Raw genomic sequence first — 16,957 nt, 5'->3', positions numbered from 1 at the left:
TCGGAGGGCGATTGAGACTTGCTCAATATTGTCCCAGTTACCATAGGTACCAATCCCCTTTTAGGTTTGTCCATGCTGAAACGTCGAAGAATCTTATAAACATAAGATTCTTGACTTAGTGCCAATATCCTCTTGGATCTATCTCTATGGATCCGGATACCTAATATGCGTTGTGCCTCTCCTAAATCCTTCATTTGGAAATGGTTACCTAACCACTTCTTAACAAAAGACAACATTGGAATGTCATTTCCAATAAGTAGTATGTCATCGACATACAAGATTAGGAACACAACATTGCTCCCACTGAATTTCATGTATAAACATGGTTCCTTAACACTTCGAGTGAAACCATTGTTTTTTATCACATGATCGAATCGATGATTCCAACTTCTAGATGCTTGCTTAAGACCATAAATGGATCTCTTAAGTTTGCACACTTTGTTAGGATTTTTAGAATCGACAAAACCTTCGAGTTGTATCATGTACACCTCCTCTTCTAAATGCCCATTTAGAAAAGCGGTTTTGACATCCATTTGCCATATTTCATAATCATGAAATGCGGCAATTGCTAACAAAATCTGAATGGATCTTAGCATAGCTACGGGGGCAAAGGTTTCATCATAATGAAGACCTTGGACTTGGGTAAATCCCTTTGCCACTAGCCTAGCTTTGTAGACATCATCATGTCCTTCTATGCCATTCTTGACCTTGAAGATCCATTTGCACTGAAGAGGTCTTGCCCCTTCAGGCAAATCCACCAAGTTCCAAACTTGGTTTTCATGCATAGAGTCCATCTCGGACTTCATGGCTTCAAGCCATAAAGTGGAATTGGGACTAGAGATTGCGGCTTTGTAGGTGGCGGGCTCATCAATTTCTAAAAGCAACACATCGAGTGTTCCATCCTCTTCGATAAGTCCAATATATCGATCGGGATGGCGAGAAACTCGGCCCGTTCTTCTAAGTGGAGGAGGGACAACCGCGTTAGATGACGAAGGAACATCTTCTTGCGTCTCTACCTCGGTTTGTGGCTCTTGAACTTCATCAAGTTCAAAATTTCTCCCACTCTGTTTCTTAGAAATAAATTCTCTTTCTAAGAAGACAGCCTCACAAGACACAAACACTTTGTTTTCTTGAGGTTTATAGAAGTAATAACCTCGGGTGTTAGAATAGCCTACAAAGGTGCATTTTTCAGATCGTGGGGCTAGCTTATTGTCATTTTTGGTTTTGACATAAGCATTACATCCCTAAATTTTCATGTAGGATAGATTAGGAACTCTTCCTTTCCATATCTCAAATGGAGTTTTCTCGGTGGCTTTGGTGGGACAATTGTTCAATGATCTTATTGCGGTTTGAATCGCAAATCCCCAAAACGAGTTCGGTAACTCGGTTTGACTCATCATGGATCGAACCATATCAAGTAGGGTTCGATTTCTCCTTTCGGCAACACCATTGAGTTGTGGTGTTCCGGGTGGAGAAAGTTGTGATATAATACCACAACCTTTCAAGTGTGAATCGAATTCAAGGCTAAGATATTCTCCACCACGATCGGATCGTAGTGCTTTTATCTTTTTGTTCAATTGGTTCTCTACTTCATTTTGAAATTCCTTGAATTTCTCAAAAGCTTCACTCTTATGCTTCATTAAATAGATATACCCATATCTACTCAAGTCATCGGTGAAGGTTATGAAGTAGTCATAATTTCCTCGAGCGGTGATACTCATTGGTCCACACACATCGGTTTGTATGAGTCCTAATAGTTCACTTGCTCGAGTTCCTTTACCGCTAAAAGGATTACGAGTCATTTTGCCAAGAAGGCAATATTCGCATGTTCCATATGATTGATAATCAAATGGTGTAATCACATTAGTCGAAATTAATCTTTTGCTGCGATTCTCGTTTATGTGACCTAATCGACAATGCCAAATGAACGATTCATTTGGATCACTTGATTTGAGTTTCTTTGATTGAATGTTGTAGATGTCATTAGTCAGATTCGAGGTTTCTAAAATGTAAATGCCATTAATGGAAGGAGCTTGGCCTATAACCAAGTCGTTCCTTGAAATAGTACAACGATTGTTTTTAATGACAAAACAAAAACCGTCCATGTCCAACATAGCGATTGAAATAATGTTTTTAGAAAGTGTAGGCACATAAAAACAATTATGTAAATACAACTCAAATTAATTAGGCAAAGCTAATACATAAGTTCCCTTGGATTCGGCCGCTACTCGAGCTCCATTTCCAAGGCGTAGATCCACATCTCCCTTGCTAAGCCTCTTCACGTCTCTTAACCCCTGTAAATGATTACAAAGGTGAGAACCACAACCGGTATCCAGTACCCATGTCGTAGTAGAAGTATAATTTACATCAATAACATAAATTTCCTTAGGAATTTTACCTTTTGGAACGATGATTCCTTCCCTTATATTTCGCAAATATATAGGACAATTCCTAAGCCAATGTCCCATGTCATAACAATAATGGCATTCATCTTCAACTTGCTTGAAGTTTTTCCCTTTCTTTCCCTTCTTCTTGAACCTTTTGCCCTTAGAAGCAAGAGCTTGATTGCTTGAGCTCCCACTAGTTTTGGCATCTTTCTCTTCCAAAGATAAAGATCCTATAGATTTTATGAGGCGGTCTTCCTGAGACTGGCTCACAAGAGATCTTGTAGTAGTAGGTGGTCTAGAAGAAGTGATGAAGTTTATGTTTCCATCCGAACCTATCCCAAAATGAAGTTCTCTAGTAGTGTCGAAATCATTTTTGAAGCAAACGTCGTCAAAAACATTGTGGCAAGACTCAATAGTTATCGGTGTAGTAGCGTTTGATGGATTCATTGTAATGAACTACAAATAAGGAGGAAAAGGAGATATTAACATTTGTCATTTTTAATCATACTTGTAAATAATTTTAACAAGATATGAGCATTTATATAGTGACCTCTACCCAACTATTATAAATGATTCCAAGACCCAAATTCATATTAACTTGGGCACGGTAAAGCCGATTCAACCCTCATCAATATAACGCGGTGGATTAACTCTTTAATCGATTCTACTTTTAGAACTCTTGGTCGATAAAATTACATTAATATTTATCTTTAGCCCGAAACACATCCGGCAACCGTCGAGAATACTTTCGTTGAGTTCAACCAAAATTTCGAATAAATGTGTCCATGATCCAAATTTACATCAACTTGGGCATCGGTAAAGCCGAATACAACCCTTATCTTTATAAATTCGGTGGGTAGACATTTATCACCCACTTCCCTTACGTAGCAAGGTTTGTACCCCGGTAAGGCCGAGCGCACTCCCTCACGAAATAGGTTTTCATGGTTTCTAATTTTTGGTAAGGCTAAGTCTCAACTGTTTATTTTAGCGAGAGGTCATGTCAATTTATTATCTATCACGCTTTAAGTGAACTAAAGCGGTGAACTACGATAATTGTAATTGACACGGTCGATATACTCGATTTAATGATAATGCATGTTTTAGTTATGGCGATCTAGCGATGCATGCAACATATAAATAAAATGCAAAGCATAAATAAAATCCTAGTATGGCCTTGCTAAAATAGTAAATCTAATAACTATTACAAATTCGGAAACCAACTCCTTTAGTCCCTTGAACTTCGGTCTTGGCACGCATTTCAAGGCAACACTTTCTTTGATGGATCGCCTTCTCGAGTGGCACCGTCTTCAAGGTACTCCGGAATAAATAAATTACAAAATGAATTACATAATTACCTATTATACATTTGTAATTAAAATAAAAATAAATCTATTAAATTACAAAACGGTCATACGAGATCACAATAATTACAACCGAATCGATATTCCCATACATTTCGGGTAATATCAATTAAAACTAAGGCCATACTAAGTAAAATTACATAATTCAAAAATTATATAAAATTAAAATATGACAATCATTAATAAAATGCAGCATTATAATATGTATGAGCATGCCAAATTTTATGCTAAATCGCCTTTAAGAGCCAATATCGTATATTAATCGGTTTTTACGGATTTGCGTGATTTAACTTATTAAAATCACAATAATTACATAAATTCATATTTATGTACAAGTTAACTACCCTAACCATCTTAGGACTCAAAATTAGTCCCCACTAACATTTGACAATAATTAAACTTGATTTCTTAATATTGTTCATAAATGGACCCAAAAATACAAAATTTATGCTATAAACCTCAAATTAAATCATAAAAATTTTAAATAATTTCAAATTTTGAAATTTAAACTCATGAACATTCTGGAAAAATACCATGACACTCATAATGTTCAAAACTTAGGTTAAAAAGTTCGAAAATTTATCGATAAAAACAATGTTGCGGTTAATCGGTTTTAACAATTATGACCATAAAAAATATGAGAAAAATTATATTCATCAACTTTTCACTTTTAGATCTGAAATATATGATAAAATGCAACATGTGACGTTTTTCCTTTAGTTATGAAGTATGTTTTAGCATTATTACTAATTATAGTCACTATTTATGTGATTTTTCATCAAAAATTCATAAATCATGCATAAAGACTTCATTATAGCCAAATATTTTACATACATCTTGTAAAATTGCATGTGACAACATACTAAATTTTCATGACCAGATTCGAAATATAACTCATATTAACCTATTTACCCATTTAAATACGAGTTTAACTTAAAAAATCCATATTTCGAGCAAAACAACTCATTTTATCATGAAAATTTACAGACCATCAGTAGATAATATATGTGAAAACATATACAAAAACCACTGAAAAATTCGAAGTTTAGCTATTTTTCGTCCAAAAATGACATTTTTATCATAAAAATCACATTTTAATGCCAATATTATATAAAATGAACAATAAAATCCATAAATAAACCAAAATGTCCTAAAAATCACTTAGGACCAGAAAATTTTAACTTGAAAGGTTAATTTTAGGTTTATCTTCATAAAACCAAATTAATTAGTTTTGTATGTTAATCATATAACTCGGAAAAACTATAAACTGATTTGCATGCAAACAACCTAAGGCTCATGATACCGCTTGTTAAGATTCACTAATTCCATTACTTAACATATTCATATATGTGACATTTTAATTTAGTCATAAAATTAAATCTAGATCTTATGCATGCAAACTTGAACAAGAGTAGAGAAGAAATCATCATACAAGCTTATGGATTTCGGTTTTGGGCACCAACAAATTCTCCTATTTGTTAGTTCTTGAGCTTCCTTAAAATGGATGAACAAAGGATCCAAATTAGAATCCCTCCCAAAAGTGAATACCCAAGGTGTAACTCTTAATAATTAATAATACTATGAACTAGTAATATTATTAATCTTGCTTAAAAATTGACCCAAAATATTATTTTGCTCTCTTGTTTATTCGGCCAAGAGAAGGGAAGAAATGGAGTATTTTCTATCTCTAAGTTCTAGTAATGTTAGAGAGTAGAATGAATATATTACACTAGAAATTATGTAGTGTAAAAATAGAATAATTATAGAAGAAAAAACTCTTGCTTCTTCTAGGTGGAAACCGAATAGGGGGAAGAAAAGGAGCCAATGCATGGCCAAGATGCTCTTCACAAAAGCAATTAGGTATGCATGGCTAGAAGTAGTGTAATCATATGTGCTTTTCTTATTAAATTTAAAACACAACAAAACCCTAAACACCCCTATAATTTCGGTACAATGTAAGATAAAATGGGTTCTATTTTATCTTTGTCAATTTGTCAATTTTGTCACATGTAACATGTTACATGTTAATGTCTCATGTTTGTGTATTTTTAACACATTAAAATCAACATACTAATAAAGTATGTCATATACAAAATTGACTAGTAATTCGTAATTACTTGTACCAAAACGGTTTATTGAATTATAAATCACAACGTCTTGTATTTATAATAAATTATTCATTCAATTTCAATTGTTTCGTAAACAATAATTTAATCTAAGTAATAAAACAATTTGATTACTTAGACCGTATCTTATTTAATCGAATTACAATAAGACACGTCAATTATACTCACAAAATCGTCCGTCAATTTTAAGCGATTTAATTAACCCGTATCGACATACGATCAATTAAATAATCAATTAAGAGTGTCACCCTTTAGGTATGACCTAAGGGGATCAACTGATCACCACCATCCCACGACAGTAATGTCAAACTCTAGTCAGCCAATCATTACCGATATGTGTGGACCAGTTGACTGTAAAAATATTACATCCCACATGTATTCTTAAAATGAGATTTAAACATGTGATCATCATGATCGACAGTTGTGATCGCATTATTGTCGGAGGACACATATTCCAACACTCTCAGCCTCAGAAGGCTCCCTAAACATCGTCCGAGGAGGATCGATGGGAACCGTCAAGACGTCCCGAGAGCACTGACGAGTCAGGCGCTCGCCCAAGTACCACACAGGACCCATCGACGTCCTCAACAGCAGCCGGCTCGAGCTTCTAGGTCGAAGGACCTCAGCCACGAAAGGAGGAGCGCCAGCGTACTCCTTCCAAGGCCTGGCCACCCACTAGAAAAGCAAACGAAGGGTCATTCTTATGATCAGTTCTAAAAGTAGGAGAAAGAAAGACAAACAATGCAAGGTAAGGTACTCACGCCGTCCAGCTGAAGAGCGTTCACCTCCCGCCGACATACGTCGTGGAAGGAACACCGACTCCTCGTGCGACACATCACCCAATCCCTCACAACGGGATAGGCCTTCTCCACTGGCTCCGTCCTCTTGGGCGCGAGGTCCGGAAAGTAGGAGTACACCCACGCCTGTAAATTAAGATAATCAACAACGATCTTTCGTGATTTGATAAGGAAAGGAAATGATCTTTCATGGAATGAAGTGAAGGTTCATACCTCCAACAGTAGTCCCGGGCCGACAACAGCAGGAGAAGTCCCCTTCTCCATCAACTTCGGATGAACCATGGCCCTCATGAAGCGGATGAGGACCGCAAAACCAGCAGTGACCTAGTCCCAACGGCCTAGGGAGCTCAGGTTAGAAAGAAAGGGAATAAGCTTCGTCGAAAGCCTCTCTCCCTTGTCTCCAAGGTAAATCGAAGACAAGAACCACCAGAGCCACAAACGGACTCTCTGCTCTACAGTGCAGGGAGGAGGAGCCGTCTCCCTCCCCTCGATCGCCACCGACGCCGAGGTCTTCCCCGCGAAGTAGTCTCGAACGTAGGAACTAGGCACCAAGCCAGGTACCGCAGCCGCCTTCGGCGCCAAGTTCCAGCCGATCAGCCTCCGCCGAGTCAACCCTCATGGCTGTCTCCGGCCACTCCACCACCTCAGTCCCACACGGCAGACCAGAAATCATGTTGTAGTCCTCCAACGTGACCCCCACCTCACCAAAAGGCATGTGAAACGTGGAGGTCGTGTCCCAAAACCGGTCCAAGAAAGCTCGGACGAGACTGAGGTTAGCCCGAAGCTTCCTCCTTGCAATATCCCTCCAAGCCTGCACCAAGGCACCGAATGCTCCCCGGTCGATCATGGCTCGCTCCTCAGCCGACAGCCTCTCGTAGCACCCCATCGCCGTCGTGTAGCCCGAGAACGACCTGATGTTCCCGGCCTCCAATGTTGATTTGAAACAAAAAGCTATCTTTAGCTCAGATGAAGAAGAAAAGGAATGACAAACATAAATGAAAGAAGATGAATGAAGAGTGATGAATTCTATTTACCAAGCTCTTCACCGTCCTGTAGGACAGGTGACCCTCCGCAGCCCAAAGCAGGTGCCTACTGTCCCAAGTCTCAGCCCACGCAGGTGCTCTCCTCAGCTGGCGACCACCTTGTCCAACGTTGGCCCATCTCGGGGCCTCCTCCTCCTCAGCAACCTCCTCCTCTAGGACCTCGTCCTCAGCAGTCATCACCGCAGCGGTGAAAGCCTCCTTCAACGCCTCCTCAAGCACCTGAGAAGGGTCAACAGCAGTGTCCACGTCCATGGGATCCCTCCCAGACGTAGAAACCTCGTCACCTGCAAAATTAAAGCAAATTTAGGCCGCGTCAAGTGACGACAAGCCTTGATTAGGGGATTTCCGAGTTTTCGGAGCTCCGAAATCGCTCTTTTCTCGCCATCTTTGGCAAATTTCCCACAAACTCGTCCGCTCATGTGGTAATTTGGCTCAAGTCAAGCCTAAGTTGAAGCCTAGTCATGGGTTCGAGTCGGAATTTCGGCAGCATTTCGTTATAACTGCGATTATGCCCTAGAAAGTGTCCTGAAAAAGCCGTCACAAACCGAAAATTACGAGATGTTAGGAAGTTTACCCATAATACAAGGATTCCAAATATCAAGTTTCGTCACAAATGGGAAATCCTAAGGCTAATTTCGAAGCGATTTACGGTTTAGCCGTGAAACCGTCTCAATTTCACTCAAATGCTCAAAACTCAATGAAAATTCGAAACAAATACGTGGTTATGATCCTTATATTACCAATTAGCCATTTACAAAGTAAATTTTGCAAGGCAAAATCATTTGGGGGAAAAGCCCCAAATTTTCGACTAATTAGGGTCAAAAACCCTAATTTTGTCGATCTCATTTGATCAAATACGGAAGATAAATGCAAGATTGATACACATACCTCGATTAGTCATGGTGAATGTAAGCTTTTGGATCAAATTTTGACGGAAATGGTTGGAATTTGAGAGAGAAATCGAGAGATTATGTTTCGAAATAAATGACACAAACCCTCTGTTTCATCGGGTTTTTACGCAGAAAAGACACACCCAGGAATAGACGAAGCAGGTGCTACGCCTCTTCCAAGGGACGCAGCTCTTGCTGCGCCTCTTCCTTAGCTTCCCTTCATACGAATTTTCAAAAATTCGTTATGAGTTCGTTATTTTGTGGGCCCATCTTTGGTGCGCCTCTTCCTTGATGCTATATCGCATATTTGGTCCGTTTGACGTATATTCTTCACCCGGATCCACATCTTCCAAGACAACAGCAAATTATCACCTTATTTTTATCCAAGACCTAGCTTGTCACAACGAGCGTTCCTTCTTTGACAGGTGTTTTGACACACCTTTATTCTGTTCCCCCAGCGAGAGTACACGGATAGACATTCCCTCTCGAGACATGGAGACCAGTTCCCGATTATGTTCCTCCAGCGAGAGTATACGGATAGACATTCCCTCTCGAGACATGGAGATCAGTTCCCGATTATGTTCCCCATGCGAGAGTTCACGACCGACAGTCATTCCCTCTCGAGACAAGGAGATCAACATCGACCCCAAACCCTTCCGAAGTTTGTTTGAAGCCGAACACAAGCAGATTTCTCCCAGCAGTTCCAGACTGTGTCCTGCTGTCTTCTCCCAATATCGTGTTACCCCTGGAGTTTCAAGGAATTTCAGGTATGGTCTCTTCTTATGGCTGGCGAGCTTCCTTACGTAGTCTAATGGATTTTAAACGACCCTCCCCGATAGTCGACAGACTCTAAAATGTTCCCGACGACAGGTCCTTGGCTCAGACCCCTTGAGCCGCCTTGCGTCGCCATAGTCGTCAGGTTGTAATCTTCGATTGACCTGATGGCTATACTTTGACTTTCGCCTTGTCCAAGCCTCAGTCAAAGTGGGAGCTCTGTAGATACCTCATTTCTGCACCTCCCGCAAGCTACTCGGTGATGATTGGGCCGCATGTTTGGTACGCGGAACGATTTGTGACAGTTCGTAAGTTTATCGTCAAGTGATCGCTCAAACACTTATGTCTACCTCATAATTGTCATCTACGTGCCGATACGGTCGTTTTGGCAGTAATTAGAGTACATTTGGAGTCCGGGTCATAAAACCGTCTTCATTTTCTGAAACCGAGTCAGAATGTTCTGGAATGTTCTGGATATTTCTATTCCATATTTTACAATCTTTTAATCTTTGGCAAATAATTTCCCGTAATATTCACACAAAATATTAAGGAAAACAAGATAAATCCGTTATTCCATAATTAAAACACGGAAATCTTTCTTCCGTAGGAGGAAACCACTTGGGAAAGGACGCAGCAGATGCTGCGCCTCTTCCACGAGATGCAGTGCCTGCTGCGCCTCTTCCCAAGTCCTTTTCTGCGTATTTTTCGTATCTTTTCATATCTTTTCGAGATTCACTTCCAAAGTTTCTCCGAAAACCCTACTTCCTCCGTGTGATTAGTATAAATAGAGACCTTCGGTCTCACATATTTCTCACGCGAGTGTCCGCTCTTCTCTTCTCCCTTTGCATTCTAGACCACGTTCTTACTTTTTGGCGTCTACGTGCTTGAACATTCGACCACGTAAGCTCGGATCCTTCTGATACCAGCCTCGTTTTGCATGACCGACCAATTTGACCAACTCCACAATAATCAACTTTAATCAATCTGTTTAATTTCCTCTTACGAGGGCACTTTCGTCTACATTCGAGTCGAGCATCACTAAACGTTAACTTAGTTCATCTCGTTTCGTCAAACATGTAAGTTTGAGGGTGTATAATCCCTATTTTATTGTTGTTATTTACTTTTGTAATCATATAGTAAGGTTTATGTCGAAAGTATTTCTAAAACCGATTTCTAAAACTAAGCTTTAAAACCTTTTTATGAATTACCAGAAGACAGACGTCGAGAAAGGACGCAGCAACTGCTGCGCCTCTTCGAAGGGACGCAGCACCTGCTGCGCCTCTTCGTGAGGCTGTCGCAGTTCCTGCTTCCTTTCTTCTTCCTTCGTCCTTTGATGATTCGTTTGTTTAATTTCTTTTTCAATTGTTCATTGTTTATTGACGCAACTTAAGCATAATAATTCTAATATGTAATATATTCATCATCATTAGTATTTAAATTCATCATTAAAATTCTTGACTTAAATCCCAAGTAACTAATATTTGCGGGTTTTCGTCATTAAAATCAAATTCGGGTTTTAGAGGTTCGATTTACCCATATTGAGTCTCTGAAATTCGTCATTGGTGTATTTCCATCTGTTATTTATCATATTCGTCATTAATTCATCATCAATAGTTTGTTTAACCTAATTAGTTTATATTTATTAATAATCCTTTTAATCTTGTGATTAATCCGATCTAATTAGTTTCGTCCATGTTTATCGCTTTTATGACCATTATTCACATGTAAATAACCTGCTAATCACTTTCATCCGAGTAAATAACATTAAGCAAGCATTAAAATCACTAACGAATGTTAACGACTTGCAATTCCGGCTTCACAGCCAGAACTGAGCCAAGGAACAGACGCAGCGACTGCTGCGCCTCTTCCAAAGGACGCAGCTCTGCTGCGCCTGTTCCTGGTTGATTTCTGTCTCTGAACTCCCGTTTTGCCTTGACTTATTCTATTAGTTGCGTATTAATTAACTATTATTCGTATTATCACCCTAATTCCTGTTCGTTAATTCATTTATTCTTTCTTTTCCAAATTATCCGTTATAAAAGTATTTTCGACATAAATCATTCAACCCCTTGTAATTATTGTAATTTTCTTTATTGTTTTATTATTGTAATTTTCGTTATTGTATTTATTATATTTATTGTATCACTTGTATGCCTTCACATGTAATTGAACTTAAATGTCTACTTTGGCTTAATTGTATGATAAATTAATTGTTCACCGACTTAGCTAATTCTTCACATGTTAGGATTAAAACGTTGGATGTTGCATTGCATGCATATAATCGACAATATATCGAGTATAGATAACTTCCCTAATCATTAGTAAAGGCCGCTATCGAGGCGGGCGGGATTAGGTGATCGATCAAAAGAGCTTCCTAATATGTACCCTCACCCCTTACTCCAGATCTCTGTGAACATCCGTGTTCATTGGCATCCACGAGAGTCATTCTAGACATAGAATGCTAAGGGTAACGAGTTCTTGGTGTTCATGTCACTGCTTTGTGTCTTGACATGGCACGAGGTGTTCGAACGGTTTCCAATTTTCCACAATAAATTGGTGGCGACTCCACAAATGCAAACGCTTATTCTCCCCCAAGCGCCCCCGTGGGCCCGCGTCCACATGACCCAAAACATGCCCATTAGACCCCAATTACGAAGGTCACAGAACATAAATCAAAGTTACTCTGAAACTGTGTCATCTTAGGCGAATAGTTTTTAGTTAAAGAATCGACTCATAAGAATACCATAGTAGCTCTCGCCACGACCAGGCTATAAAAATTTCCAGAACTCTATAAGCGGTCATTAGCCCAACAGAGTGTCCCTCACAGTCTGCCTATGTGATCGACTAGTCATCTCTTATGACTCTATGGCACTTGAACTTGCCATCAATCGCATCACACTCTAGTTACTTCGAGATGTCACCTCATATAAGTAACCAGGGGCGAATACTATGTTAATCCAGTTCACTTTAATGGGGTTCAATATTGTCTCAACAACCCATTTGGATGTAACAAAGTACAAGATGAGTTAACGAAAACTCAAAACAATAAATGTGATTATCACATACGAGTAGTCAATACCATATTACTACTCTAAGTCTTATAATCATAAGTGTATTTATACACTTATCTAATGCAATAAAAGTTTAGTTTGTGAACATACCATGTGTCCAAGTGTTCAAACTTTATGAATTGCGATTTCCTTCAATTTCATGTTATCCCTTATAGCATGAATTTTACCAAGTACATATTTAGACTTCATACTAGACCCAGGTTCTTTAACTTGAAAGAAGCTTTTGCTATTATCATATAACTTGCGATGTGGGTTTCGGTGGACAACTTTATTTGTAGTTTTTAAAGTACACCACTTAATCACAACGTACTTAGGTTCATTTTGTAGAATCTTGCAATGGATGACAATAAAATACACTTTTCTAGTCTCTTACTCCTAGCATGTGATTCATCTAGGACATGAGCACCATGGCATACATGATTATACTAATGGCGGAAACATTAGTAATCGATTTCATGTAGACAACAGTTCTTAGGTTCATTTGGATGATCATAACTCTATGATAATTCAATTTTCATCAATATGAATAGCCTACTTAACTGGTTGATTTCATTAAGATGAAGGATCATTATCAACATAAGATGCCTATCTAAGTGCCAATCCAACATCCCATGTTATAATAGATTTGCTTAATGTCTATTTTCATCCAGAATTGAAAACCTATTTGCACGTCATTTCCAATGAGTAATAAGTTATGCAATTCTTGAAGGATGATAGCTCCCACTGAACTTCATGTCCTAACATGACAGTCACTTGCTCCCACTCAAGTTCATATATACACATGTTTCATTTTCGACAACTCATTCGAAACATTACATGATTTGGAATGATCATTGCTCTTCTAAGTATTAGTTAAAACCATATATGTCATTTATATATCCCTTTCAAAATGCCCATTTGGAAAGTGGTTTCAATACCTTATTTTCATAATGAGGTATAGCAATGATTTGAATCTTTAGCATAGTTAACAATTAACTTAGCTTTCGTAGACATCGACATGCCTCTTTATGCAACTCTTAATCATAAATTTCTATTTACTTTGGATTGGTCTCAGCAATCCCAAATAAATCCATTTACTTGCATAGATGCCATTTTAGTTTCATAAGGCTCTTAAGTAAAATGTCGAATTTTAAAATCTCTAGTTATATCCCTTTCATAGATTAAAATATAATTTTCCAAAGAACATATTCTTTAGTCTTTTCATAAGTCTCGAGTTTCCTTAAGAACGCTTTCTTTTGGTGTCCTCATGTAGTTTCCTTAAGAACATCTTCTTTTGGTCTCCTCACGTAGTTCCCTTAAGAACATATTCTTTTGGTCTCCTCACGTAGTTCCCTTCTAGTCAAGGTTTGTGGCTAAATTCACTCCCACTCTATCTTTAGGAAAAATGCACTTTTTCTCCAAAGATAGCTTTTGAGCCACAAATAATGATGGTGAAGGAGGAAAACATATCACATATTGACTTTATAGTGATTTATTTGAGACAAGTTGAAAATATTATAGACTAGACGATTTAAACTTGATAGGTGTATCAAATAAGGTTGTTTAACGTTCCCTAGTGTGAGTTCAATAACTCAATATAACTCCATAATTGATCTTACATATGTAAATTGTGACTTTAGTCACAATGGCATAAGGAGAATCGAATTCATAGCTTATGGACATATAATGATTCAATCATTATATTTGTCTACATGATCAATTTAAATCGATAATCTTATGTTTCTCGATGCAAGTAGTGTATGATGACAAATTTTAGAACAAACGATATGATAAAGTAAGTGACTTGGGTTGCAAACCAAGTCACCAATATCCAAAATACAACCATTGTTTAAGGAAACAACCAAATTTCCAAGTCGAACGAGGAAATCAAAATAGTTCTAAAATTTCAAAATACAACATGAAAATAAAGACAAAGCAAAATAAAGTCCATCTTCCATCGATCTAGCACCATGGGCGGCTACATATAGCATCCCTCAATATCTTCTAGGCTTGATTTTCTTTGCCCTTGTCCTTGATTGGATGCCCTAATTACAATAAAAAGGGAGTAATCATCACAACTTGTATCAAAATACTAAAGTTGAGATTGAAACATAAAAGATAGGGATAGTTATTTAACTACTGGAATAACTTTTCCAGCTTTGATATCGCCAAGGTACTTTGGACAATTTCTCTGAAGAGTCACGGGCGAGAGCACCTAAGAGGGGGAAGGGGTGAATTAAATGTCTATTTAAAAAATTTAAGCTTAATGAAAGCTTCTTTTAAAACTCTTCACACACTTTAAACAATGCTTAGATGAAAGGAGAAGTCGATACTTAAAACTAGAGAGTTAGAAGTAATCAACAACGATTCAGCAAGCAGAAGTTACAGTGTACTCAATAGTTGATTTTATAGAAAAAAAACGTGAGTAGAGTGTGCAGCGGAAATAAAACAAAATAGACACGACAAACGATGTTTTTAAAACTGGTTCGGTCACTACTCCGCGACCTACGTCCAGCGCTATTTTGTTAAACGTCTTAGAAGTAAACTCATACAAACTAAGACCACCCCGAATAATAAAACAACTCCCCAACCTACTCCGGTTGCTAATGCTTAAAAGCTACTCCGCTTCCAAGACTTTTGCTTTGGGCTACTCCGCTGAAAGACTTCGTGCTTAAAGCTACCGCAATAAGGCTTTTGCTTTGGGCTACTCCGCCGAAAGACTCCGTGCTCAAAAGCTACTCCGCTTCTAAGACTCCATGCTTAAGGATAACTCTATCCTAAGACTTTGGTTTGGTTCTACCCGGTTGTTACAAGACTCCACTTATCTCAATGTTGTTCACTTAATTGAACGGAGGAGATAAAGTTTAAGTACAAAAAAGGGATCCTTGAACACGACTAAACGACTAGGTGCAATACAATAACTCAATAAAAGACTCAAAAGATAAATAAACAAACTTGCAAAATGATTCAAAGATTTGAAATGATAAACGGTTTTGCAAAGTTAATTTACTCGATTGAAAGCTTAAGTCTTTTTCAGTTTTAAACTCGTTATTTCACACTTGTAAAAATGAATTAAGCAAGCTATTTATAATGTCCAAGTAGTATACTTTAGACATTAAAATATCTCACACTCATAAGCACAAGTGATTAAAATAATGTAGGTAGTTTGCTTGGGCAACATGCACAAGTCAACCGAAATCTTATCCAAGCAACCGAGTATTCTTCCTAAAGAAATCGGTGCCTAAGATTGCAAGAAATCAGATTGTGCACACACACAAAAATAGGTTGGGTTTTTCAACAAGAAACAAGCATAAATGGTTGTGTTTATGGGAACTATAAATATTTCCATAAATGTAAAAAGCAAACCACCCATTTATAGAAAGTGTCTTATTGTGCAAGCAAACTCCTTACCAAGACATTGAAAGCTTTATTTTCTTCAAAAGACTTCAAAACATTTCCAGAAATCATTTGTGATACTTGAAAGCATTTTAACAAAGATTCAAATAATTTCGAAATATTTCTTTCAAAGACGAACCTTAATTAACAGTTGACTGAACTGTTGCTTTTGCACCTAAACGTAAATTCGAGTTAAGGATCTCCTTACAACACATCACTTTAGCACTAATGACAATCTTCATCTTTGATCTTCATGATGACATTCTTTATAACCTTGAATTGACAATTGGAGCTTCATGCTACATGGTTAAAACTTAAGAGGCACACAATTAAATAACAATGAGATTAATTTGTCTTAAGGCATCATCAACACTAACTTAATCAAATTGGATCTCTTTAATTTCCCCCTTTGATGATGGCAAGACAAATAAAATTGAGTGTGCATTCCCCCTTAATCCATGATCAAGGTTAACAAGTCAAAACATGATCAAAATAACATGCATAAATACATGGTCATTGAAAATTAGTCAAATTTTTCGTTAGCCTAAGTAGAACATTTAATCGCCAAGTTAACATAGATGCGGTGTACGCAAGCCTAAGAGTCATTGAATCACCACCTGTAATTTTAAACAACTTCCCCCTCTTGACATCATCAAGTAGGAAGAACACATAGTCTAAATAAGGATTAGAGTTATACAAAATAAATTGTTCAACAACTAACAACATAACCAATGATTAGCAAAATATATCATAAACATAAAGCCAAGGCAAAAGGGATTAGAAAGGCTTTTGTTTGGATTAGGCATTAGGCATGGTTATGGAAAAAGGCTTGGTACGGCATAGGTTAGGCACGGCTTTGAGCAAGAGATCAATCTTCCACGTCTTCTTCAACCAACCCGTGAACCATCTCCATAAGCTCTTCATTTTGACCCTTAACCTCCTTGAGTTCCTTACGCAAACCCATCTCTTCCAAACGAAGATCCGCAATCTCACCCATTTGAGCATGTTGGAGATCCAACAAGACTTTAACATCCTTGGTGAGACGTGTCAAGGAAGACGATTGCATAGAGGAGGAGGCAACATCCGTAGCCTTCATACCCGACCAAATACGAGCAAGTTTATCACCATCAATT

Source organism: Silene latifolia, chromosome 3 (genome assembly GCF_048544455.1).
Source record: "Silene latifolia isolate original U9 population chromosome 3, ASM4854445v1, whole genome shotgun sequence".
Lineage (NCBI taxonomy): Eukaryota > Viridiplantae > Streptophyta > Magnoliopsida > Caryophyllales > Caryophyllaceae > Silene > Silene latifolia.
This window is presented reverse-complemented; position numbering follows the sequence as displayed.